Source organism: Mercenaria mercenaria, chromosome 3 (assembly GCF_021730395.1).
Source record: "Mercenaria mercenaria strain notata chromosome 3, MADL_Memer_1, whole genome shotgun sequence".
Taxonomy (NCBI): Eukaryota; Metazoa; Mollusca; class Bivalvia; order Venerida; family Veneridae; genus Mercenaria; species Mercenaria mercenaria.
The window spans coordinates 101,132,642-101,158,487 of record NC_069363.1 but is presented as its reverse complement, the minus strand read 5'-3'; the positions used below and the strand labels follow the sequence as shown (position 1 = coordinate 101,158,487).

The 25,846-nt window shown below is 33.9% G+C and overlaps 1 protein-coding gene across 2 annotated transcripts in view; it reads right to left on the bottom strand.

The window, feature by feature from the left end:
• The window catches only part of LOC123523836 (uncharacterized), a 58,782-nt gene that overhangs the window by 17,210 nt on the left and 15,726 nt on the right, over positions 1–25,846 (bottom strand). The window contains exon 1 of one of the 2 annotated variants that reach the window (XM_045301543.2): positions 317–429. The exons of the other annotated variant lie outside the window; for it this stretch is intronic. The gene's annotated coding sequence lies outside the window, so the exon portion shown is untranslated. Of the gene's footprint in view, positions 1–316; positions 430–25,846 lie in introns of those variants that run through there. 2 annotated transcript variants of the gene reach the window in all.

Below are 25,846 nucleotides of genomic sequence, written 5' to 3'. Positions count from 1 at the left end.
AGTTTAGTTCAAGAGAAACTTTGAAAAAACTTCCTGGGTGTGAAATTTAATAAAAAGTAACCGTGTGTCATAAAATTGTGATAGTTAGTCATGTAATTTACCATAGTTACAGATATTTTGAAATTCATTGTTATATGATATCAATTATTGAGAAGAAAAAAAAAACACTTTATATCAATGTAACATACCTGACATAAAATACATTATAAAAAGCTACTTTATAGATTAGGCAAAATTATTTTATAAATTACGGAAAAAATGTTATATCAATCAAGGAAAATATTTTTATCAATGTAACATACTTTCCATACCTTACCTTATTCAGAAAAAATTGTCCTAAAATCACAATTACACCAACAAGCTATAAATTTTACGTGAAAGCAAGGTAGATGTTTGCACACAATATGACATTCAATGGAAGTATAATATATATTATAATCTTTGTTCTTTCTTAAGTGTCTCGTTTATATCAGATTTATGTGATAAATATGATATTAAACCTATGATAAGTGGTACAAACATCAGATAAGATCCATGTAAATCAATATAGAAATGATTAAGGGGCATAAATAATAATGTTTGATGTTTAAAAAATGGACGTTTTATCATAACATGCTTATAAAATCCGGATAACGCAATATGTAGATGACATCTATCTCAACCTTGAGCGTGCTGGTTGCCTTTTGCGACTAGCGCAGACCAAGACCAGCCTGCACATGCCCGTGCGAGCTGGTCTTGGTCTGCACTATTCGCTATTCGGTCAGTAAATTTTCAATGAACACCTCTTCGAATAATAAATGGTACTGTCCAAATTGAATGATAGACCAGTCCATTTTAGAAATATAGCAAGGTAAAGGTTAAAGGTAATTGGCCAGTGGTAATGTTTATTGTCTGTTCCGATGATATGTATGCAAACTCAAGACATTTTAACTGCGACAATAGTATAACAACTGTAAAGCTGGTCATTTCACCCGTTCATATTTAGCTCCCTTGTCAAAATTTCATTTAATTATTTCTAAAAAGAATAGTTTCTTGTGAACTGACTCCGCTAAGCTGTATTTACAAGGACAAGCTCACAAAAACAGTAAGTTTGGTTCAAAATAAATTTGAGGGAACTCACACACTGATGTTAAACAGAACAGCTAGAACTATGAATTACAGGTAAAAGTAAAAACCACTGACAATATCAACTACAAAGCTCTTGCACAACTCACTAGGTATTGAGTAAGAACTATCCAAGAAATCAGTTTAATGCAATGAAGGATATTTCTGTGATTTTTTAAAAACAGTGGTGGCCAGAGTTTTACTAAATCCACAGCATGTCCAAATCATAATCTCGATTCATTCGTTGTCATGATTTGTCTTGCAAATTGAATGATATATCTAAGTTAAATGCAGTTAGAAACGGCAGAAAAAACTGCTAACAAACATTCACATTTTGCTCATTTTATCCGGAAAGGGTGGATAACTGGGATACAAAAAAACACGCTATTCACATGTCAGAAGACGGATCAATAGAATAACGATCTTTACCTTATTTAAACGTAAACACTTTATTCTGACATGGGGTTTTCATTTTCAGGTTCTTCAATGTCAAGAGAAGGCAATTTATTTCTTTGGCATTCACACTGCTACCTATTCGTTGAACGGTTGTTATCTGTATTATTTATGGGTTCGTATGAAAACAAGAGGAACTGATCTCAGGCGAATATTTCGAAAAAATATACTGATAAATTGATCCTTCATTGTCGTGTCGACATCCTTGAAAAAAAAAGCTCGGTGTTCAAATTGCAATTCATTAAACACTGCATTTGTTCTAAAACAAATTAGTGCAGCACTACACTCCAGAACCCTTTTAAATGTCTTTTACCAACGTTTCTCTCAAGAACATTGTCGGTGCTAGATAAAGAAAAGAAAAATAATGGTTACGTTTGATCCAAGAAAAATAATTTCAGTGGAATTAACACGGTGTCAGATCAGTTCAAACTGAAACTAGATACTGAAGTGGTGGAAAGTATGACCAAAGTTCCTTGCGCAAGTACACTACGATACTATGGTACATTCATTGTTTTTAGAAACTTGCGAGTGGTAGGTCTATATGAAATCTTGAAAGAGTGTACATCACGCCTAAAAGAACTAAGTAGTGTACACTGAAGTGTATCTGAAATAATTGAACATAAGGCAAAAGAGAATAATATTTCTCAAACATACGTAAGGAGGTTCACAACTTGAACACGTCAACTCGAACCGAAAGTGATGTCCGTATATAAATAATCTAAAGCGTCGTGCAATGTTCCTTTTAAAGATTTGCATACATGGTCTCCCCCATTAATACACCTTTGCCGGTAACAGGTTGCGCCGATCTATCAATATAAAGGTACCATCTGTGATTAACATTTCAAATAAATCGATGTAATTTAAAGTGAAAGCAAAATGCGTTTTCTCTGACTCTGTCATGCTCTATTACATGAACACAGACAATAATAAAAGCGACGTAAAAATACACACAACAATGAGATGAAAAGTGCTTAAATGAGAATTGATAGAAGACAAATTCGACCTCAAAGTATCATTAGAATGAATGGAGATATCATATGATTTCATGTATATGACCTTCAACAAGCTAATGAACACTGTAGTCTTACGACTTTTAGCCATAACAAATCAAAGAGCATAGCACTTTTATGACGAAAACCCGCAAGTGCCTGTGGCGGGATTCGAACCCGGGTCATTCGGGTGCTAGTCCAATGCTCTATCCAGTCTCCTTCTTCTCCTTAGCGTTCACCGCTCTATCCAGTGAGATAAATTCCGTATCCCGGACGAGCTCCCATCTTATGACTTTTGGGCGTAACAGAAATCAAAGAGCATAGGATTTTATGATGAAAAATCCCAACTGCCTATGGCGGAATTCAAACCCGGGTCGCTCGAGTGTTTGTCCAATGCTCTAACCACTGAGCTGACTCCCTGACGTTATAGTTCATATCCGTAGAAAATATTGGACATATAAGTATACCTGCTTTTCATCTCCTTGATCGGTCTGAACAAGTGATGTGGCAGGCGTCGCTCAGGGCACAACACGCTCAGTGCTCACATGTACAAGAAATAAGATGCATCATCAGCCAACTTGTCCTCTGTGTGTAGAAAGATCAGACTGGATCATGTACTTCAAAATGTAAAAGCATGTTTCAAAATGCGAGCTGGACTTGGCGATAGATACCTCAATCCGCCAGAAACTGTATGGATGCATTGAGGGTCTGCGGCAAACCATAAGTTTCATCGAGGCTACTGGTCTGACAGTGTAGTCGATACCTAATAGATTTTTAAATAATTATATCAAATTTATATGTAAAATTCAAGAGAAACGTGACCAAGGACATACACATACAATTGACTTCAGTTTCAGTATAACCAGCTAATAACGGTTACAAGGAAATCATTATAACAGACAGTTTTTCTTCTTATTGTACAAAGACTTTTTCACTGACTGTGTCACTTCTTTACAAAATGTGGACACACTTTTCTCAAAATGTCAGTGAATATATTGTCAGACTATATTTCGTTCAAATATTTGTCCTGACAATTCATAACTTTCATGATGATTATGAAATTTCGTTTTCAAAAGATGAAAAAGTATGAAAAATTGATTTGGCCGTCTGTTCCTTTATTTTCGACAGAATTTATGAATAAGCTTGTTTAAAATGATATTTATTTTAGATGAAATAGATCTAAGGCCTTTGTATGATTCTATAGAGTTAAACAAAGATATGAAGAGCATCGCATTAATTATTTTGTGACATATAAAACCTTTGCTGTGTCGAAATGTAATAAAACTATCACATGAGGATCGCTTTTTCCTGTTTGATATCTTTATTCTCATTTTTGCAACTACATGTGTTCTTATTTTGACAAACAGAGATATTCTTACAGAACTAAAACTTAAATTTTGGAGGTAGATATTGTCAATTCTAAAGAAAAATTTGCACTGTAGTGATCATGGTGATATATTTTTAGTGATTCTCACGCGACACCGGTTACTCTATGAGCATGGTGTTTTCAGCTTCCTTGCAAAAACACCGCTATCCCTGCTTTATTCAATCTAGTTACGAGTTCTCATTTTCTTAAATTCACCCTAAGCTTAGTAAATCACGATGAATAAACAATGTTCAAAATGAACAATTAGATATGATAACTGATGACCTATCAACGCAAATCTGCACAAAATGATAGCTGAAAGAACCCCACTTTATGACGGTTATACCGCGGTAAGATTCAAATGTACCTGCCAATGTTTAAAAAAACAAGGTATCAGAAAAGAACATTGATATATTTCTCCAAAGTAGATGGAACTATGGCACAGAAAGTATGGCAGATATTTTGTTTTGTCATACATTTTCGTCATAATATTATTATATTTACCTGACTGTTTTAAATATTTTATTACAAATGTTTTATGTATTTTTCCCAAATAAACGTCTCGTTTCTTTAAGATGTTTGATTCAAGTAATCAAACTAAGAATGAAATGTTCGGATACTTTCTTAATTCACTGTAAACTTATATTATAACCAACAGTGAATAAATAGAGGTAATGTTATCATATTTCTTATAAAAACGTGGAAAGGAAATATAATATATGTTTTTGCTATACAAATAAAAATGCTACATGTATTAACTTACGTCATTCAGATGTCTTTTTTTAAATTACTCATCCAAGTGTTATCGTTTCTAAATTAATATCATTCCATGCTGCGAAAGTACAAGTTTAGCGCTTTGAAGTTTTTTTTTTTTTCAATTAAGAAAACAATTATGCAAAAGCAAACAAGACTGTTAAGTGCATACGATCAAACTTTAAAAATTCAATTGCTTGAGAACAAATATAATTTGGGGGTCAAATATTGCGTTAAATTTTTGCGATCGAAAATGTTGTGAAAAGCCACTTCAGTAAAAATTTTTGCTTTTGAAAAATTGAGCAAGCGTAAAATGTTTAAACTTCGTGATATTATCAAATAGAAAATGAAGCTCTACCAACATTTTATTTTGAATGGAAATAGTGTACAATCATTGCTGCAGAATTGTTCTTTTGATAGTTAAGGTTAGACAAGTTCAGGATTGATCTCCAACAACGCAAACAGTAATTAAAGAAACTGGTTCACAGCATTTTGATTAAAATAAAGTTGTCTTTAACTGTTTCAGATGATTGTTGACACGGCTTAACCTTGGAGGTAATTAACGTTTTATTACTCAAATATCACCTGTTCCGAAATTTTGAAATGCTGTGTAAGAAGAAGTCAACTCGGCTATTCAACAATAGATACCGGTTTTAATCCCAGTGGTGTTTGTTTAATTTCTGCTATAATGCAATACATTGAGCTTTAAAATCGTTTTGTAGGAAGGTGTTGAATATTTGAATTAACCTTTACTCTGCTATATTTCAAAAATGGACTGATCCATCATTCAATTTGGGCAGTATCAATTTATCATTCGGAGGGGTGTTCACTGAAAATTTACAGACTAAATAGCGAACAGTGCAGACCATGCTCCTGGTCTGAACAGGTCGCAAAGGTTGAATCACTTGCCTCCAGCAGGGTTAAAGTTATAATACCTGAGTCCCGGTTTACTCTGTGTATGAACAACATCAACTGAAATCTAAGGAAGGTTGTTCAAAAATACACAAATACTACAACTTGTCAATTCAATGTGCAGTTAGGGACAACAAGATTATTTTACACCGGTCACACATTTTTAATATATCTGAACAGGTTTCTTGCAGCGAGATTTACAACACATTTGTGTGACAGAAATTCCTTTATTTTGTCAAGATTTGCTAACATTGCTGTTTATATTTGCCTTCATTGAAGTAAGGAAACATGGGTAAGGTACTGTATACACGCATTACAATGACATCACCTAATATTTTCCAGTTTCCAATCAAAGAATACAGAAACTTAATTTCGACACTGTACAACAAGATGAATTCTTCTTGATTTATTAAATACAATGATTGAAGAGTTATTTTTGCTATAAACAACCCAAACCTATGATAATTTGTATGGTAAATATCATGGGTTGTGGACAGTCCCAGGTTCAATTAGAGACCATGGCCTATTTGCATAAGATACCAGTGTATTCACTGCAGATATAATCCAGGGTTTGAAAGTAAATATAGAAGTGCTGACCGAGCCATCACGATGTGTTTGATTATGAATATCTTGTCAGAATTTTAATTAACATATTAAAGCTTCTTTTTCATTTGACCACAATTTATTCTTGACTGAAATAATTTCCTATACAAAAAGTAGACTGACACATCTTCATCAGTTTTTTTAAGTGTGTTGGAAAATATCATATGTCTTTTGATATATAGCTTTGCAGCTTGATGTGGCCAAAACGGATTTTGCCAGACCTGGATCACACGAGCAGAATAGATCCAAAATATGAGTAAATCCACTTACTGATTATTTTACGGCCGATGAATATAAATGAAAGAAGCAAAGGGAAAGGCATGATACGGTCTTGGATTTTTAACTTGTGAACAAGGATGAGGATTTTTGTCAGTTTGTACTCTTAGCTACATTTTTAATTTATAGGTTTATAATTAACAGATTTTTCAGTTGCTGACGCACAACATCAAGTACTGACACTGAAAGACCAATTTTCCATTTTTGTCATGGTTCAAATTTGTGATCTCTCCTCGTGTTCTTTCCTCATTTTTACTATATTTCACATCAGATTTATAGCAGGTTTTTATTTCAACGACACGTACTTCTACTATACTTAAACAAATGGTACAAATATTTTGGATGGACCGTCTGTAATGAATTGTTCGGATTTCTTAAACAAATGTACTGACAAAATTGTGTAAATTAGAGCAACTGATCTATGTATACTTGAATGCGACGATTTTGGAATGCGAACATTTTGTACCCCATATATCAATACCAAATTAAAATGTAAATAGTCCCGGTGAACAGATCATATTTACATTTTTTTTCAAGCAAAACTTAATAACAGCAAATTTGCTAACATGATATCCCATTTTAGCGTTTGTTTGAAAAGTACAGTGTGGGCCATCATTATGTTGATGACATATAAAGTAGGATTTAACTCGAGATATGTATTAACGTTTCGAGGCCTTAAAGAGCTACAAAATAATTGCGAGTTCCAATAATTTAGAATACTGTTACCCCGGTAAGAATTATAAACCTATAATTCAACAGGTTGGTGAAAATGTAAAATGCAGCTAGACTACAAAACAAAACGGACAGCCGTGCTTCCAATTGTAGACCTTTTCATAGCTGAGACAATAGAGTGAATTAAGTTTCAGAAAGAAAAAAAAACACTACCTGGATGCGAAATGAATAAAAAAGCAACTATATGTCAGAAATCAGAGGCTGTGTATCATGTTATTTTCAATGTTCGTTTATATTTCAAAAGCTCTCGTTTCATCAATTAAGGAATATTTTCAATACCGGTGCAACATACCATATGTGGAGTAAAATTTCCTCAAAACATTCTTACATCAAAAACGGTTTGAAAGCTATGTAGATCTTTGCATGATATATGACACTCATTGGAAGTACATAGTATTTTTTTCTTAAGTGTCTCGTTTAAATTAGATGTGTGTGATTAATATGATAATAAACCTACTACGAGTGGTACAAACATCAGATAAAATTCATGTTAATCGTTATAAAAAGATTAAGGGGCATACATGATCATGACAAAAATTGAAATTATTATCATAACATGTTTATAAAATCTGGATAACAGAATATCTTTAATTTCTGTCTTTTAAGTGCTAATAGGTAACCTGTTCTGATTATTCTATTTCCCTTGTCATCTACTAGTATCTGTCGCCCGTCCATCCGTCAACAATTTTACTCATAACACATTGATGGAAATTTCACTGTTTCGAGAATCTTTTTTGAAATTTGTATAGAATGTATATGGCCGCAAGATCTAGGCCAGTTTCATAGACTTGCAAGAATTCTGCCGTAACACCTGAACAACGACCGTTTCAAATAGTCAAAGTTTTCATTTTCCACATTTTCAACATATTAGAAACCACATACATTGTAGTTTGAGGACGTTTAATGAAACTAATAACTATATAAAAACATCTCTAAAACTTTTATAAATGGATGGTGTTAAAATACCAGAGGTATTGCCGTTGATTCGTCAAAATTGTTACATTTACATTGTTCATAATGACAAGGCAATTTTTATAACAAGAGGGCCATGATGGCCCTATATCGCTCACCTGAGTAAAGTTGCTTGCTTGAACAAATTTCTTTGCTAAAGCTTCAAAAACAAGAAAGTAGGTCAGTAGGTCATATTCATGGTCACTGAACGTCAGTTTTAAGATTAGTGTGCAAAACTGTACATGCAATCCAAATTTCAAAGCTGTATCTTAAAAACAAGAAAGTAGGTCAGTGGGTCACATTCATGGTCAATGAAAGTTAGTTTTAAGATCGGTGTGCAAAACTGTACATGTCATCCAAATTTCAAGATTGTATCTTAAAAAAAACAAGAAAGTAGGTCAGTAGGTCAAGGTCACAGTCGGGTAACCCTTATCACTTTCAGATAAATATAATTAAACAGTCTTGGAAATAATATTTGAAGTATTTTTTCCTATATAACTCATATATCAAGTTACTCCTGGGGCGGGGCCTCTTTTCACCTCAGGGGCATAATTCGAAAAATCTTGTTAGAGATCAGCTAGGCAATGATACATACAAAATATCAAAGGCATACGCCTTGAACTTGAAGATTTTTAAAAACATTTCCTGTATATGTCTATGTAAAATTAGGGAACCCCGTGTAAGGGCCTCTTTTCATCCCAGGGAAATAATTTGAATAATTTTGGTAGTAGACTACTAGGCAATGCAACATACCAAATATCAAAAGCATAGGCCTTGCAGTTTCAGGCAAGAAGATTTTTAAAGTTTTTTTTCTATTATATGTCTATGTAAAACTAGGTAAACCCGAGACAGGGCCTCTTTTCACCACAGGGGAATAATTTGAACAATCTTGATAGTGGACCACAAGGCAATGCTACGTACCAAATATCAATAGCCTAGGTCTTGTGGTTTCAGACAAGAAGATTTTTATTTTTTTCCCTATACAAGTCTATATAAACCATGTGACCCCGCTGGGCGGGGCCATATTTCAGCCTAGGGGGATCACTTGAACAATCTTGGTAGAAGCCCACTATATGATGCTACATACCAAATATCAAAGCCCTAGGCCTTTTGTTTTTGACATGAAGATTTTCAAAACTTTTCCCTATATAAGCCTATAGAAACAATGTGACCCCTCAGGGCGGACCATATTATATCCTAGGGGCATAATTTGAAAAATCTTTGTAGAGGCCCACTAGATGATGCTACATACTAAATATCAAAGCCCTAGGCCTTATGGTTTTGGACAAAAAGATTTTCAAAGTTTTTCCCTATATAAGTCTATATAAACCATGTGACCCCGGGGCTTTGAACAATCTTAGTAGAGGCCTACTAGATGATGCTACAAACCAAATATCAAAGCCCTAGGTCTTGTGGTTTTGGACGAGAGGATTTTTAAAGTTTTTCCTTTCGGTTGCCGTGGCAACCAGAGTTCTGTACGGAATTCAATTCTTTGAATAATTTTAAAAGGAAACCGTCCAAGGATCATCCCTGTCAAGTTTCATCAAAATTGGCTTGGTGGTTTAGGAGGACATGTTGTTTACAGGAAAGTGTGGACGGACGGACGTACGGACGGACGCCGGACGGTGAGCGATCACAATAGCTCACCCTGAGCCTGTAGCCTTTGGCTCAGGTGAGCTAAAAATAGGAAGTTTTTAGCTACAATATCTCAAATAATTTTGATTGTGGGTAAATTTTGCTCCTGGAACACAACAGTAATGACCCTTGACTTAGTCAACATTTTCACTCATTAGATGTCACATCTCTTGAGTAATATTCACTATAACATTTGCAAAGATCATACAGGTATATTGCTATACGACCATGCACATGTCTGATAATGTGAAAAGATGTATGGCCATTGTTCTAGTGAAAATTGCATTACTTCACACTGATAACCGATTATAGATCACGTTCTAGGGCAATTTTCATTACACTTACATAGAATGTACGATAATATACAAGGCTGTAGAAGTCGTATCATTTGAATTAATGAATAGTTTCAATAAATACGAAAACCTGTTTTTGATTAACCACAGCAACCACAGATCTATCCTAAATGCATTTACATGCAAAACACAAACCGACAGAACTATATTTGAAAACAACTTTCAATAAATGTGTACATTTTATATTAAAAGGTTGGATATAAAAGAAACCCAAATTCCATAGAATAATAATCTTTATCATTTTTGAGAGCAAACACTTCGTTCTAACCAAGGGTATGGGCGGCGGTTACCGCCAAAATTAGTAAATGTACAATCCATTCATAAACAAGTAAGTCAGTACAGTGCAATTCAATGCCGTCTAGTTTAAAACTCCATCCCGTCCAATATATTTTCATTCAACGCATTGTATTTTGAAACCATTTAATACAAAACTTCATTCCATCCGTTTAAACATGGAACGATGCATTGAAAACCTTGTTGCGATGTACCGTAATACGAAATCATCCAACAAAACATGAAACCATGCAGCTCAAAGTGAACCCGTTTAACACAACATGAATACGTGCAGTGTAAGATGAAATGATTTATTACATGTTGACGCTGTTTAATGCATACTGACACCGCTTTGTGTAATTAAGAGCGGTGTATTTAAACTTGATGCCATGCAGTCCAATGTGAAGACGTTTAACACAACATGATTTCGTGCAGTGTAAAGTGAAACGATTCATCAAAGTTTGGCGCCGTCTAATGCATACTTAAACCATGTTGTGTGATTAGGAGTGGCGTATCAAAATTTGATGTCATGCAGCCAAATGTGAAACCGTTTAACGAAACACGAGTTTGACCTGTTATAAATATAGATTTTGGATCAGTTTTACATAAAAACATTTTGAAATTTGTCCTAAAACCAACTTTGTGTTAATACTCTAACATCTAATTTTAAGCAGTTCCTGCGATTTATTTCGATTTGTATCTGAATATCTAAAGGGACCTTACTTTCGTGAAACATCTTTCTTCTTAAATTAAGCGTTATCAGAAGTATGCTTCGTCAAAATTGCATATACTCGACTGTACAACGTTTTGTCATTTTTGTGTGTTTGTTTGTTTGTCTGTTTTGGTTGGACAGTTTCCTGGATTTCATACGACCTGCTAGGGGATTTGTGATCCGAGCGATCGTAGCAGATACTTGTAGATATAAAGTTAATGCTAGTATGAAATCATGGAAACTGTCCAACTTAAACGAAGGACTGTTTAAAAACGGCTTTAGATTTTCCGCCGCCACTCCCCTCCCCCTCCCCCCTCTAACCTGCTCGTTTAGCTCAATTAGGGTGAGCGCCGATGTACGGATCTTGGGGTCGTGAGTCCGATGCCCGGGATTAGCTATGCTCTCCGTGACGACTTGATAAAAAACATGTGTCCGACATCATTCGTCCTCAGATTCATGTAGTGAAGTTGGCAGTTACCTGCTGAGAACAGGTGTGTACTGGTAAAGAATCAAAGAACATCGGTTAGGTTAACTGCCTGCCGTTACATAACTGAAATACTGTTGAAAAACGGCGTTAAACCGAAAACAATCAAACAACTCACCCCCTGCCCCCACCCCGACCCCGAAAAAAAAAAACAAACAAACAAAAATTGTGAAGTACATGTAAGTTTGACATACTGTCTTAAAGCATAAACATGTAAACATACATTTCATAGGATGAAAAATTAACTCAGAGTTCTCATTATTTTTTCTTTTACTGAGTCTGTTTCAACAAGCATACTTCTGACAAAGCTTTAATTGAGAAGAAATATGTTTCACGAAAGAAGGTCCCTTTAAATATTCAAATAAATCGCAGGAAATGTTTTAAATTAAATGTTAGATTTTTACCACAAGGTCGGTTTTAGGATAAATTTCAATATATTTTATGTAAAAACAAAGAAGAATATCCAACAGGGAAAACCACGTTCCAAAAACGTAGCCTCCCCAAAGGCACATACGAACAACACTCACACACCATCCATACAAACAAAATAAACACACAAGGACAAAACAAACAAATACAGGAACACAGTGGGGCATCGCCTTGGAACGGTCAGTGGCAAAACCACCACTGGCGAGTTTAAACCGGTTTATGGTGCACCTTACCTCACTCTTAGCCCCATGTTCCAAAGTCACAAGACAGTGTAAATAAAAGTTATACCTGCCAGGTGAAACCCTAACATACGTAAAGGCAACAGAAGGCATGTAATGTAAAACTGATCCAGAATTGATATTTATGAAAGGTCAAACATATGAACTGATAGTCTTATCAACCTTTTACAATGCACGTACTGGTGTTTCGTTAAACGGTTTCACATTTTGCTGTATGGCATCAAATTTTGATACGCCGCTCCAAATCACACAACATGGTTTAAGTTTGCATTAGACGGCGCCAAACTTTAATGAATCGTTTCACTTTACACTGCACGAACTCATGTTGCGTTAAACGTCTTCACATTGGACTGCATGGCATCAAGTTTTAATACACCGCTCTTAATTACACAAAGCGGTGTCAATATGCACTAAACAGTGTCAAGTTGTAATAAATCATTTCATCTTACAATGCACGTACTCATGTTGTGTTAAACTGCTTCACATTGAGCTGCATGGTTTCATGTTCATATTACGGTGCATCGCAACAAGTTTTTCAATGCATCGCTTTTTGTTTAAATGGATGAAATGAAGTATTGTATTAAATGGTTTCAAACTACAATGCGTTGAATGTAAATATATTGGACGAGATGGAGTTTTAAACTACACGACATTGAAATGAACTGCACTGACTGACTTGTTTATGAATGGATTGTATATTTACTAATTTTGGCGGTAACCGCCGCCCATACAAGAGTCTTCATTTTCAAGGTCCTTAAATGGCGAGCGAAGGTAATTTATTTATTTGGCTGACACTTTTACCAATTTGTTCCTCGGTTGCAATCTGTAATGTTTATTTTTTTAAAACTTTATAAGGTTTATACTATATTTCACATAAATTAATATGTACTTGTTAGATTTCTGAAGCAACCCGTCTGTAATATTTTTCCATTACAGCTTCTTTTTGTTGTGGTCCAACTTTGCAAAAGCGTGGCTCTGAGGCTGTGTTTTGGGTGTTCTGTGCTTCCGAGAAATCTACTCTTACCTATTATCTTTAGAAGAAAAAGTTCAGATGTACTTCATGAAAAAATGATGAATTTGATCTTATTTTCAAGAAGGAACGTTAATAAATTTACGTTGTATCCCAGTACGAAAAAATAATATCTTAAAATAATATTTAAAGTATATCTCAAGAAATCGGCACCTTTGACCTTAAAAAAGAATTGTTACGTTGTGTAGTCGACAAACACTATTATTACATGCTCAGATATAAATATGGAAAGTGGAATGCGGGGCGTCGTGTGAGTTTCCACTTTTGTCAATCTTCCACCAGCCAGGAATTTCAATTTGCCAAAACACATCACACACCTTACATAATTATGGTAAGGATTTTTCCATGATAAAGAAAACTGTACCATTTTACTTCTTTAAACTATACCCCATCCAAAATACCTAGATTTGTAGTAGAATTCACTTGTTCCCACTAATATTCTATGCATGTATATCAGATCATACAGTTATATTTTAGATAGAATGTAGAAGAAAACCTTGAATATTTTTTTAAGTATTTTATGTATCTGAAACAATCACTGACAAGTCCGCTAGATTATATTCTATATACTAGTGCCGTACAAACAAGTTACAAAATCCAGTTTGATAACAAGGGAGACAATCCTGTTCTTTACTACTCCTGCGAACATTGACTTTTGGGGTAATTAAAGGCTTACAGGATCTAGGACCATAACGTCACGAAATGCATATTTTCCAACCGGAAGTATATAAATCATTTTTTTTAACCATGATACCATCGTTCCTCTATATGTCTAATGTCACGATACACACGATATACTAGAGATTAATAATCTACTTGAGCTGAAAACGGTGTTAGTTTTTAACATTTCATGAAGATTTAAGATGTTGAAGTGTTCTTCATGTTGCTTTGTTATCATTTCCCCACGGCTTTAGCAGTAAGTTGTGTAAGATTAAAGATGTGAAGAGCAGCTTATCTGTTTGTTTGCCATTTAGAAGAAGTTATTTTGTACCTTACAGAATGAACTTCAATTCGAATCTCTCTACACATTCAAATAATTAAGAAAAATAAAAGCAAAAAAGTCGTTATTTTTGTCTTAATGTTTCAAAACAAAACGTTTCATTAGAATAATTAAAAACTGCCTCGGTAGCCTAGTGGTAGAGCGTCCGCTTCGAATGCGGGAGGTCGTGGATTCGATCCCCGGCCGCGTCATACCAAAGACGTAAAAAATGGTACTAGCAGCTTCCTCGCTTGGCGCTCAGCATTAAGGGGATAGTGCTAGGACTGGTCAGCCCGGTGTCAGTATAATGTGACTGGGTGGGGTATCATGCCACGTGTCTACGGCGTGATATTCGAGTGAGGCAGCACTATAAAGTTAGGCATTGTGCTCACTGCTACAAGTAGACACCGTCGTTTATATGACTGAAAAATTGTTGAAAAAAGACTTTAAACCCGAACACACACAAACACACACACACACACACACACACACACACACACAGAGAGAGAGAATAATAAAATTATACTGTATTGGGACTTCACTCCAATTTGGTCGTCTAACCCGGACCATTTTCAAACCAGACGATAATTGACCTACCTGAAATTTGACTTTGGACAAGGGGGTTTCAACACTAAATAGTCAGATAACGTGAAAAAAATATAGTGAATATTGTCGAACTATATTTCGTTCAAATATTTCTCCTGACGACTCACAACTTTCATGATGATTATGAAATTTCGTTAGCCTCGTAAGAAATTGGTTTGGCCATTCAAAGCATTAATTTGAACATAAGTTATTAAAAAGCTCGTTTGAATGGTATTTATTTCAAAGAAACAGACCTGAGACCTTGGTATGATTTAGTATGGTTAAACAAAGATGCCACAATATTGTAAAAACTTGTCTAGTATCGAAATGTAATACATGTATAATTATTATACTGGCTAACACTTTCTGTATTTGATACTCCAATTATCCTTCTTCTGCATCCCTCTTACAGAGCTGAGACTAAATTTGTAAATGATAGTGAAACTTTGTAAATAAATACTGATTCTCATAAGAAACCGGATACCATATGTGCATGATGTTTGCTGTTTTATCAAATAAGGACGACTTTTAACATCAATATACCATACCTCATGTAGAAAATGACCTTTGCATGCTATGTGACACTCACTGGATGTATATAATCTTTATTCTTTCGTTAGTGTCTCGTTTATATCAGATTTGTGTGATAAATATGATAATAAACCTACGACAAGTGGTACAAACATTAGATAAAATCCATGTAAAAAAGATTTAGGGCAGAAATCATAATGGTTATATTAAAATGAACCCGGGCCTTCGGAATATTGTTCTAATGCTCTACTGGCTGAGCTACCCTGCCATCTGCACATTTTCTCCATTTTTGATATTTAAGTCCTATACCGTGACAACTGCACAGACAAGATTGCACAAATATTCAATAATGGGCAAAATCACAGGGACAAAATCACACAAAACTTCGATAATGGATAAGATTACGGAAAATCGATAATGGATAAGATTACACGAAAGTTCGATAATGGACAAAAAAGTCGATAATGGTCAAGATCACACACAAAAATAAATCGATAATGGAAAATATTGCAAAAATAGTACCTGATTCATTGCATTTGGATTAGAAAATTACAAATGTAACTTACTTGTAAAAGTCTTCAAAAGACACTCTTAATAAATCATGCATATTCTTAATCATCGGCCTCTTCCGGGTATTGTTGCTTTATGTCGCAAGTTAACTTGTATTTTTGTGACTGTTAGAAGCGTCAGTTATGGTTTTCTTTGTATAGTGTTTAAGTTACATCTAAATGTGGTCCATCGGGTCTATACTTTTAAACCACACCCTAAATCATTTATTTATTTATTATTATCTTTTTGGCATATTTTATGTTAAATTGTAAACGCCACTGTTTTTGAATTACACGGCGTCTCAAACGCGATAAGTATCAAATATGTGATAAAATATATGCATGTTTATAATTTCAATTAATATTCTGACAAGCAATGACTGACAATATAAATAAACATAATAAAACATAATTACCTCTCTCGTCAAAAAGGTTTTCGGTTTCATTTAGATTCATTTAAGAGATGTGTCAAGTAACTTTCTTTCCGAATGATCTATTATGAAAAGTTCTGAACTTTCAAGTTTTAGAGGTAAATAATAGATAAAGCGAAGAACTAACTCCAGATATAAACTTTTTATTTTAAAACTAACATGATCCGTCCATTGGACTTCATCAGAGTATAATAAGGTTTTAGAGGTAAAAATTGAAAATAGTACACAAAATGTTATCTCTTCTAAAATGGAAGAATATCAACTGAACTGTTTTATCTGTTGCAATAGAAGAGGTCTTAGACATGTCATGTCAGTAGGTCCAGTCTATATTATTTTGAATAAAGAACATCTGATTTACACATCATCGCAGTGACCATGCATCAAATATGAATACGTTTTTGAACGAAATAAAACACGCAAAAGAAATTCAAACCAAAGCAGAAAGGTTTTCTACGATATATTAAATACTTGTTTGTACAGTAAAATTAAACCCATGACACATCCACTGGTAATTGTTAAATTCTTAACTGAAATTCCTGACCAATTCACTATTATAAGTAAGTGTCGAGCAGTAGCAAATGACTATTGTATAACCTTGTGTTTTGTACTTTGATGCTGTGTTAATTTTCAAACGGAAGTGCTGATACACACTCGATATTCTTTTAAGTGTTTTCCATGTCGTCTTTAAATTCCAAATTGTTTTTAAACTGATATGTAGAAATTGAGGGTTCGATAAAGAATTAGAAAATTGAGTTGAAAGCCTGACGGAAGGACTGGTGCCTTGATGTTCCTCTTAATACCGATTTGAAAAAATTTCAAATTTTACTGTCAGAAAACTATTTCTTTGAAATTTTTTTAATAGTTCCATAGTTCCATCCAAATGAAAAAGAATGTCATTAATCAAAATGACACAGAAGCCGAAATTCACTTAATAGCCTATAATATTGGTATCGTTCTGTGTGCCTTCAAAGAGTTCAACATGTCTTAAAAAATCATGTGTCAACACGAAAGACTTCCAGGTTATTGTTGTTAAATACAATGATGGAGGGAAATAACGACAAGACACATACATTTCAGTACTGTCCTGTGACGACAGAACTTTAATAAATCCATAGTTTGTCCATATCATAATAACATCATTGTTTTGACACATACTATAACCGCATTTTTGTTAACCACAGCGACGTCATGTTTTCGTCTTACTAAATGAATGATAGATCTATCCTAAATGCATTTAAATGCAAAACACAAACTGACAGAAATATAACAAGAGGGCCCTGAAGGCCCTGTATCTCTCCCCTGACCTAGAATTAACCCCTGATAACTAGTTTTTCCTTTGATTTGACCTAGTGACCTAGTTTTTGACCCCACATAACTCAGATTCGACTTTGACCTGAAGATAATAAAAATGAACATCCTGACCAAGTTTCATGAAGATACAGTCATAAATGTGGCCTCTAAATCGTTAACAAGCTTTACATTTGATTTGACTTGGCGGCCTAGTTTTTGACCCCACCTGACCCATATTGAAATTTGACCTTAAGTCATTAAGATTAACATTATGACCAAGTTTCATTAGGATAAGGTCATAAATGTGTTCTCTAGAGTGTTAACTAGCTTTACTTTTGATTTGAACTGGTGACCTAGTTTTTGATCCCACATAATTCAGATTCAGATTCCAACCTGACCTAGAGATCGTCAAGATTAACATTCTGCCCAAGTTTCACGAAGATACAGTCTTAACTGTGACCTCTTAAGTATTAACAGTCTTTTCCTTTGATTTGTTCTGGTGACCTAGTTTTTGATCCCACATAACCCAGATTCAAAAGCGACTTAGAAGTCAAGGCAAACATTCTGATCAATTGTCATGAGTTTCAAACTTAAAATTAGGTCTCTAGAGTGTTAACAAGCTTTATCTTTTATTTGACCTGGTGACCTAGTTTTTACTTCACCTAATCCAGATTTAAACTTGACCTGAAGATCATGAAGATTAACATTCTGGTCAAGTTTCATTATGATATGTTTATAAATTTGGCCTCTAGAGTGTTAACTAGCTTTTCCTTTGATTTAACCTGTTAACCTAGATTTTGAACCCACCTGACCCAGACTTTAACTTGTCCTAAAGATCATCAAGATTAATCATCAGACCAAGTTTCATTAAAACACGGTCATAAATGTGGCCTCCAGACTGTAAACTAGCTTTTCCTTTGATTTGACCTGGTGACCTAGTTTTTGACCGCACATAACCCAATTTCAAACTTGACCTAAAGATCACCAGGATTAACATTTGATCAAGCTTCATGAAGATACAGTCATAAATGTTGCCTCTAGAGTGTTAACAAGCATTTCCTTAGATTTGACCTGGTGACCTATTTTTGACCCCAGATGGCCCAATATCGAAATCGTTCAAGATTTTATAGAGAGTAACACTCTGACCAAGTTTAATTAAGATTGGACCAAAATTGTGACCTCGAGAGTGTTAATAAGCTTTTCCTTTGATTTGACCTGGTGACCTAGTTTTTCACCTCAGATGACCCAATATCAAACTCATCCAAGTTTTTATTAAGGGTAATATTCTGACCAAGTTTCATTAAGACTGGGCCAAAATTGTGACCTCTAGAGTGTTAACAGTCAAATTGTTGACGACGGACGACGACGGACGACGGACACAGGGCGATCACAAAAGCTCACCTTGAGCACTTTGTGCTCAGGTGAGCTAAAATCTTTCAACAAATATGCACATTTTATACAAAAAGGGCGGATATAAAAGAAACCTGTAAACACAAATCAATAGAATAATGATCTTTATCATTTTTAAACGTATACACTCCATTCAAACCCAGGGTTTTCATTTTAACGTCCTTAAATGTCGAGCAAAGGTAATTAATCCATCTGGCTGACACGTTTGCTAATTTGTTTCTCGGCTGTAATCTGTATTGTTTATTTTTTTTAAACTTTATAAGGTTTGGATGTAAAAAATTCAGGCGAGTTCTTCGCGAAAAATGATCAATTTGATCTTATTCTCAAGAAGGAAAGTTAATAAATTAACATGATATAAACTGAAACACAATATCCCTGTGGGAAATAATTATCTTTAAAGCATATCTTAAAACATCCATATCCACGACTTTATAATAAAGGAAATATCAAAGTCGATTAATCAAACAGCTTGTGATACTATTGTTACATGCTTGGGTGAGGGTGATAAAAAGATCGGTTTATATCCATAACCCTTCATCTCGTTTTACTAAATATCCCGTTCATATTACATGTGGTAAGAGTTCTTCATGATAAACATAAAATGCACCATATTTTACTTCATTAATTTATAGTTTATACCCCATCCAAAATGAGGGTAAATATTTTAGCATTATTCCATTTCCTGTTCTAAATGGAATTATCTGCATGTATTTCAGTATTTTACGTATTTGAACCATTTTAGACCTCTCAAGTTAGACAATCCAATGTACTTCGATAATTAAGGGAGGGAAAACTTGGCATATCTCATGGGAAGCTGAAGCTGAACCTCGAAGATTACGTCATGAAATGCATACTTTCCAACTGTGTGTACTATACTGCAACACTTGGAAGTTTGTTTTGTTTAGAATAAAGGAACAGAAGGTGTATGCCTCTATGCTTTAATGTAAAAAAGAGTGCCAGAGGACAAACACATTATAGAAGTGTTTTTAGTTCCAGTATATTTACTATCGACATTCCCAATGAAATAATTATAAAAGACAAATTGGGTAAAGGCTTTCTTATTGATCGGAGATAAATGTGTCACTTCTTTACAAAGAACGGACACATTTTTATTTCACAATTTCAATTGTTACATTGTCTGACTATATTTCGTTCAAATATTTCTCCCGACAGTTCGCAACATTCATGATGAGTATGCAATTTCGTTTTCAAAAGATGAAAATACTCTGAGAAATTGGTTTGGTAGTCTGATGCATTATTTTCAAAATAATTTATTGAAAAGTTTGTTTTAAATGATATTCATTTTACATTAAACAAATCTAAGACCTTGCCTGTATCAAATAAAAATACTTTAATGTATTAACATACGTCATTCCGATGTCTTTTTCGGCGACGCCGTCTAAATCGTTTTCGTTACCTATGCCACGTGACTTCAGTTTGCAAATCAAACTGCTTGATAACGCATTATAAATAATTTATCAAAATGGAAGATTTATGCAACACTCTGCCTGATTGGACGAGAGTGTCAATTTTTTTCACTCTGTTGATTGTGCTACGCTGAGTGAAATGTAGACAAAGCGTTTATCCTAAACGACGCTGTTCACAGTTTTAAAGCTAACTTTGGCTCAGTATATTTAGCAAGAATATTGATATATCTCAAAATGATAAGTAAGTTTAATAAATATGATAAAAACCTGTTCAAATACCAACATATATCAAATTAAGAAAGAGCTGAATACGGTCTGCGTATCACATAAATAAGGGTGTGATAAGAGTCTTTTATGTAGAGAAGTGTTTTTTAAAAGATTTTCTTTGTTACAATTGTCGTCTGTATATGAAAAGGTTTCTTGCTTTTGTGACTTATTCAGATTGCATATTAAAATGAGTACTTGTTTGCTTTGATATATTGACTGTTATAAATTATTTAACTGATTTATTATATATGAATACTTTTCTTTAGTATGGTATGCAAATATTGAACTCAGTTGAAATCTGTTTCATTATATATATGCTATATAATGACTGAATCTCACTACATGAAATGAAGGTACGCTGCATACAGTTTATCTATGTGATATGACTACGATCAAACTTTGCTTATGAAACAGAAATATTGAAATAATTACAATTGTATGTTTTGCTTGACCTTCACTTTTTTATAGGTGTGACGTCATTGTCCAAAGATTCATGAATAGCGAATATGCATTTGTTAAAGCGGGATCAGTTGGCCTATTTTAGAAATAAATAAAAATAAATAAAAAATCCTTTAATTGATTTTTTCTCATGTATTCTAATCAAACTTGATTTGTAGCATCTTTATTAGGCCGCCGCCAACTTTGTTCAGCTGGGACATTTGACCCCTTTTAGGGGCTGCTAGAGCTAAAACTAGAAATGCCTTTGACTTCATCTCAGTGTTGTAATTTTTCTGGTTCTTCGGGATCATTGATTTCAATTCATTTAGATTTTAAGATTGAATACCGCTTAAGCCGGTGCTAGGGGGCGTGGGCAGTGTTGCATTTTCCATTACTGCTTATGAACAGACTCAATCAAACCGAGTCTGCAATTTCCACTGTTTGCCTTGTTTTCGGTGCTTCCGAGTGATCTACTTTCCAGATTTTATTTATACAGCGTCTCATGAACAGCTTGGTGAATCTTTGTCATTCTTGGTCTGGAGCATCATTATAAGGTCCTCTTCCAAATTTGTTTATATAGGAACTTGGGCCTATTAGGGACCACTATAGCTAAAAGTAGATATGCCTTTCTTCGCATTAACCTCTAAAATGTAATGGATTTTTATCAAACTCGATGTGTAACAATATCGTAAGGCCTCCTGCTATTTTGTTACAAATGGGGATAGGGACCAATTTAGCTAAAAAATATAAACAGTTTAATGACCTCTTCTCATGAACCGCTTCATGAATCTTCATCAAACTACTGCTTTTAATTATTCGTCTAAGGATAAACGAAACAAAATTGCAACCCTACGAAACCTTTGCGAAAAAATAAAGAGAACCATTTAAATTGTTAAAGTGCGGTGTTTAGTTTTGCAATTTGAAAAATGTTAGATGAAAGATGAATGTTAGATGAAAAATTCATAAACTTCTTTCCTTACTACAATTCGCCGACTATCATTTTTAAAGATATTTCTTGTTTAAATTACTCCGTGAAGTGTTATCAATTCTAAATTAATATCATTCCGCAAAAGTACAAGTTTAGCGCTTTGAAGTTCTTTTTTCAATTAAGAAAACAATTATGCAAAAGCAAGCAAGAACATTAAGTTCATATGATCAAACTTTAAAAATTCAATTGCTTCAGAACAAACATAATTTGGGGGTCAAATATTTTGTTAAATTTTTGCGATCGAAAATGTTTAAAAGGCTCTTCAGTAAAAGTTTTTGCATTTGAAAAATTGAGCAAGCGTAAAATGTTAAATTTCATGATATGATCAAATAGAAAAAGAAGCTCTACCAACATTTTACTTTGAATGGAAATAGTGTACAATCAGTGCTCCAAAATTGTTCTTTTGATAGTTAAGGTGAGACAAGTTCAGAATTGATCTCCAACAACGCAAACAGTTGTTAAAGAAACTGGTTCACAGCATTTCTATATAAAAAAAAGTTGTCTTTGACTGTTTCAGATTATTGCTCACACGACCAAACTTGATGTCGACGAAGTTTACGACAAAATGTCTTCTTTATTTGTTAAAAGGTTATTTTGTATTGTTGATATCGCGGGTCGCGGACAGTCCCTCGTTCGATTACAAACCTTAGTCTATTTGCATAGTACACCATTCACTGTATATATAATCCAGGGTTTGAATGTAAATATAAAAGTGTCGACTGAGCCAGCACGCTGTGTTTGATTATCTCTACTCCTATCTGAATTTTAATTAACGTTTTGACGCTTGTTTGACAACTGACCACACATTATTCATTATTGAAATGATTTTGCTATGCAAAATGTACAATGACACACCTTTAAAAGATTTTTTTCAAGTGTTTTGGAAAATACCATATGTTTTTCTGTATATTTTGATATTACTTGACAAGCTGACATCACAAAAAAGTATATGTGTACGTCCAATCACTGATTATCTCCCGGCTCACGAATATAAATAAAAGTAGTCCACGCACATATATGATACGGACTTCGATTTCAAACTAATGAATAAGGCTTGGATTTCTGTCAGTTCGTACTTAGCTGTATTTTAAATTTATAAGCATGTAATCAACAGAATTATCGGTAGCTGGCGCAGATACTTATGGAAGGACAACTGTTTCAATTTGACATGGTTTGAATGCGACGATTTTGGAATGCGAACATTTTGTACCCTATATATTAATACTAAATTAAAGTGTAAATAGTCCCGGTGAACAGATCATATTTATATTTTTTTCAAGCAAAACTTAATAACAGCAAATCTGCTAACATGATATCCCATTTTAGCGTTTGTTTGGATAGAAAAGTACTTTAAAAAACAAATTACAATTTTAGGATTTAACGCGAGATATATGTATTAACGTTTTGAGGCCTTGAAGAGCTACAAAATAATTGTGGGTTCCAATAATTTAAAATACTGTTACCCCGGTAAAAATTTTAAATCTATAATTCAGCACGCTGGTGCAAATGCGTCTAGAAAAAACGGGACAGCCATGCTTCCAATTGTAGAGTTTTTCATAGCTGAGACAATAGAGTGAATTAAGTTTCAGAAAAAAAAAATCATTACCTGGATGTGAAATTAAACAAAAAGCACCATGTGTCAGAAATCAGGGGCTGTGTATCATGTTATTTTTCATATTCGTTTATATTTCGAAAGCTCTCGTTTCATCAATTAAGGAATATTTTCAATACCAGTGCAACATACCTTATGTAGAGCATAATTACATCATAAAGGGTTTGAAAGCTATATAGATCTTTGCATGACATGTGATAATCATTTGAAGTACATAGTATTTTCTTTCTTAAGTGTCTCGTTTAAAGTAGATGTGTGTGTGTGTGATCAATATGATAATAAACCTACTACGAGTGGTACAAACATCTGATAAAATCCATGTACATCATTATAAATAAGATTAAGGGGCATATATATTATGATCATGATAAAAAATGGAATTATTATCACAACATGTTTATAAAATCTGGATAACAGAATATCTTTAAAATGTAATTTATCTTTTCTGTTTTCTAAGGGCTAAAAGGTAACATGTTTTGATCTTTCTTAGTCCCTCATCATCTATTTGTCGCTTGTCCGTCCGTCAACAATTTTACTGTTAACATATTAATTAGAGACTTCACTGTCACTGTATCGAGAATCTTTTTGAAACTTATATAAAATGTATACGGCCGCAAGATCTATGCCAGTTTCGTAGACTTGCAAGAATTCTGCTGTAAACACCTGAGCAACGATCGTTTGAAATAGTCAGAATTGCCATATTTCACATTGTCAACATAGTAGTATTAGAAACCATACACATTTTGTAGTTCGAGAATGTTTAATGAAACTTATAAACAATAGAAATATGACTACAATATCTCTAACAATTTTTTTAATTGACAATGTTAAAATACATGAGGTATGGCCGTTGATTCATCAAAATTACCACATTCACATTGCTCATGATTACAAGGCATTTCTCATAACACCATAATGATGACCCTCGACTTAGTAAACATTTTCACTCATTAGATGTCACATCTCTTGAGAAATATTCACTATAACATTTACAAAGATCATACAGGTATATTGCTATACGATCAAGGACAAGTTTGATAATGTGAAAAGAGTTGTGGCCATTGTTCTAGTTAAACTTGCATTACTTCACACTGATAGCCGATTATAGGTCACGTTCTTGGGCAATTTTCATGAAACTTACATAGAATGTACGATACTATACAAGGCTGTACAAGCTGTACCCTATTGTAATAATCAATAGTTTCAATAAATACTAAAACCTGCTATTGGTATACCACAGCAACCACAGATCTATCCTAAATGCATTTACATGCAAAACACAAACCGACAGAACTATAATATTATTTGAAAACAACTTTCAATAAATGTGTACATCTTATATAAAAGGGTGGATATAAAAGAAACCCAATTCCATTGAATAATCATCTTTATCATTTTTAAAAGCAAACACTTCATTTTAACTAAGGGTCTTCATTTTCAAGGTCCTTAAATGGCGAGCGAAGGTAATTTATTTATCTGGCTGACACTTTTACTAATTTGTTTCTTGGTTGTATACATCTGAAATGTTTACTTTTCACACTTTATATGGTTTGGAAGAAAAGGTTCAAATGAGTACTTAAAAAAAAAGAGATAAATTTGATCTTATTTTCAAGAAGGAACGTTGATTTTACGTTGTAGTACCTGAAACACGGTATCCCATTAGGAAAAAAATATTATTTAAAGTACATGTTAAGAGATCGGCACCTATGACCTTAAAAAAGAATTGTTACATTGAGTAGTCGACAAACAGCTTATTCTATTATTACATGCTCGGAAGAGAATATGGAAAGTGGAATGCTGGGCGACTTGTGAGTTTTCCACTTTTGGCCAGGAATTCAATTTTGCCCAAAGCTATACTTTCACTATATGGCAAGGATTTTTTTCCATGATAAAGAAAAACGTCACCAGTTTACTTCTTTAAATTATACCCAATTCAAAACGCCTGGATTTGTAGTAGAATTCGCTTGTTATTCCCACAGTTACTTTAAGCACGTAACTCCGATTCAGTTATATTTCAGCTAAAATGTAAAAGAAAACCTTGAATAT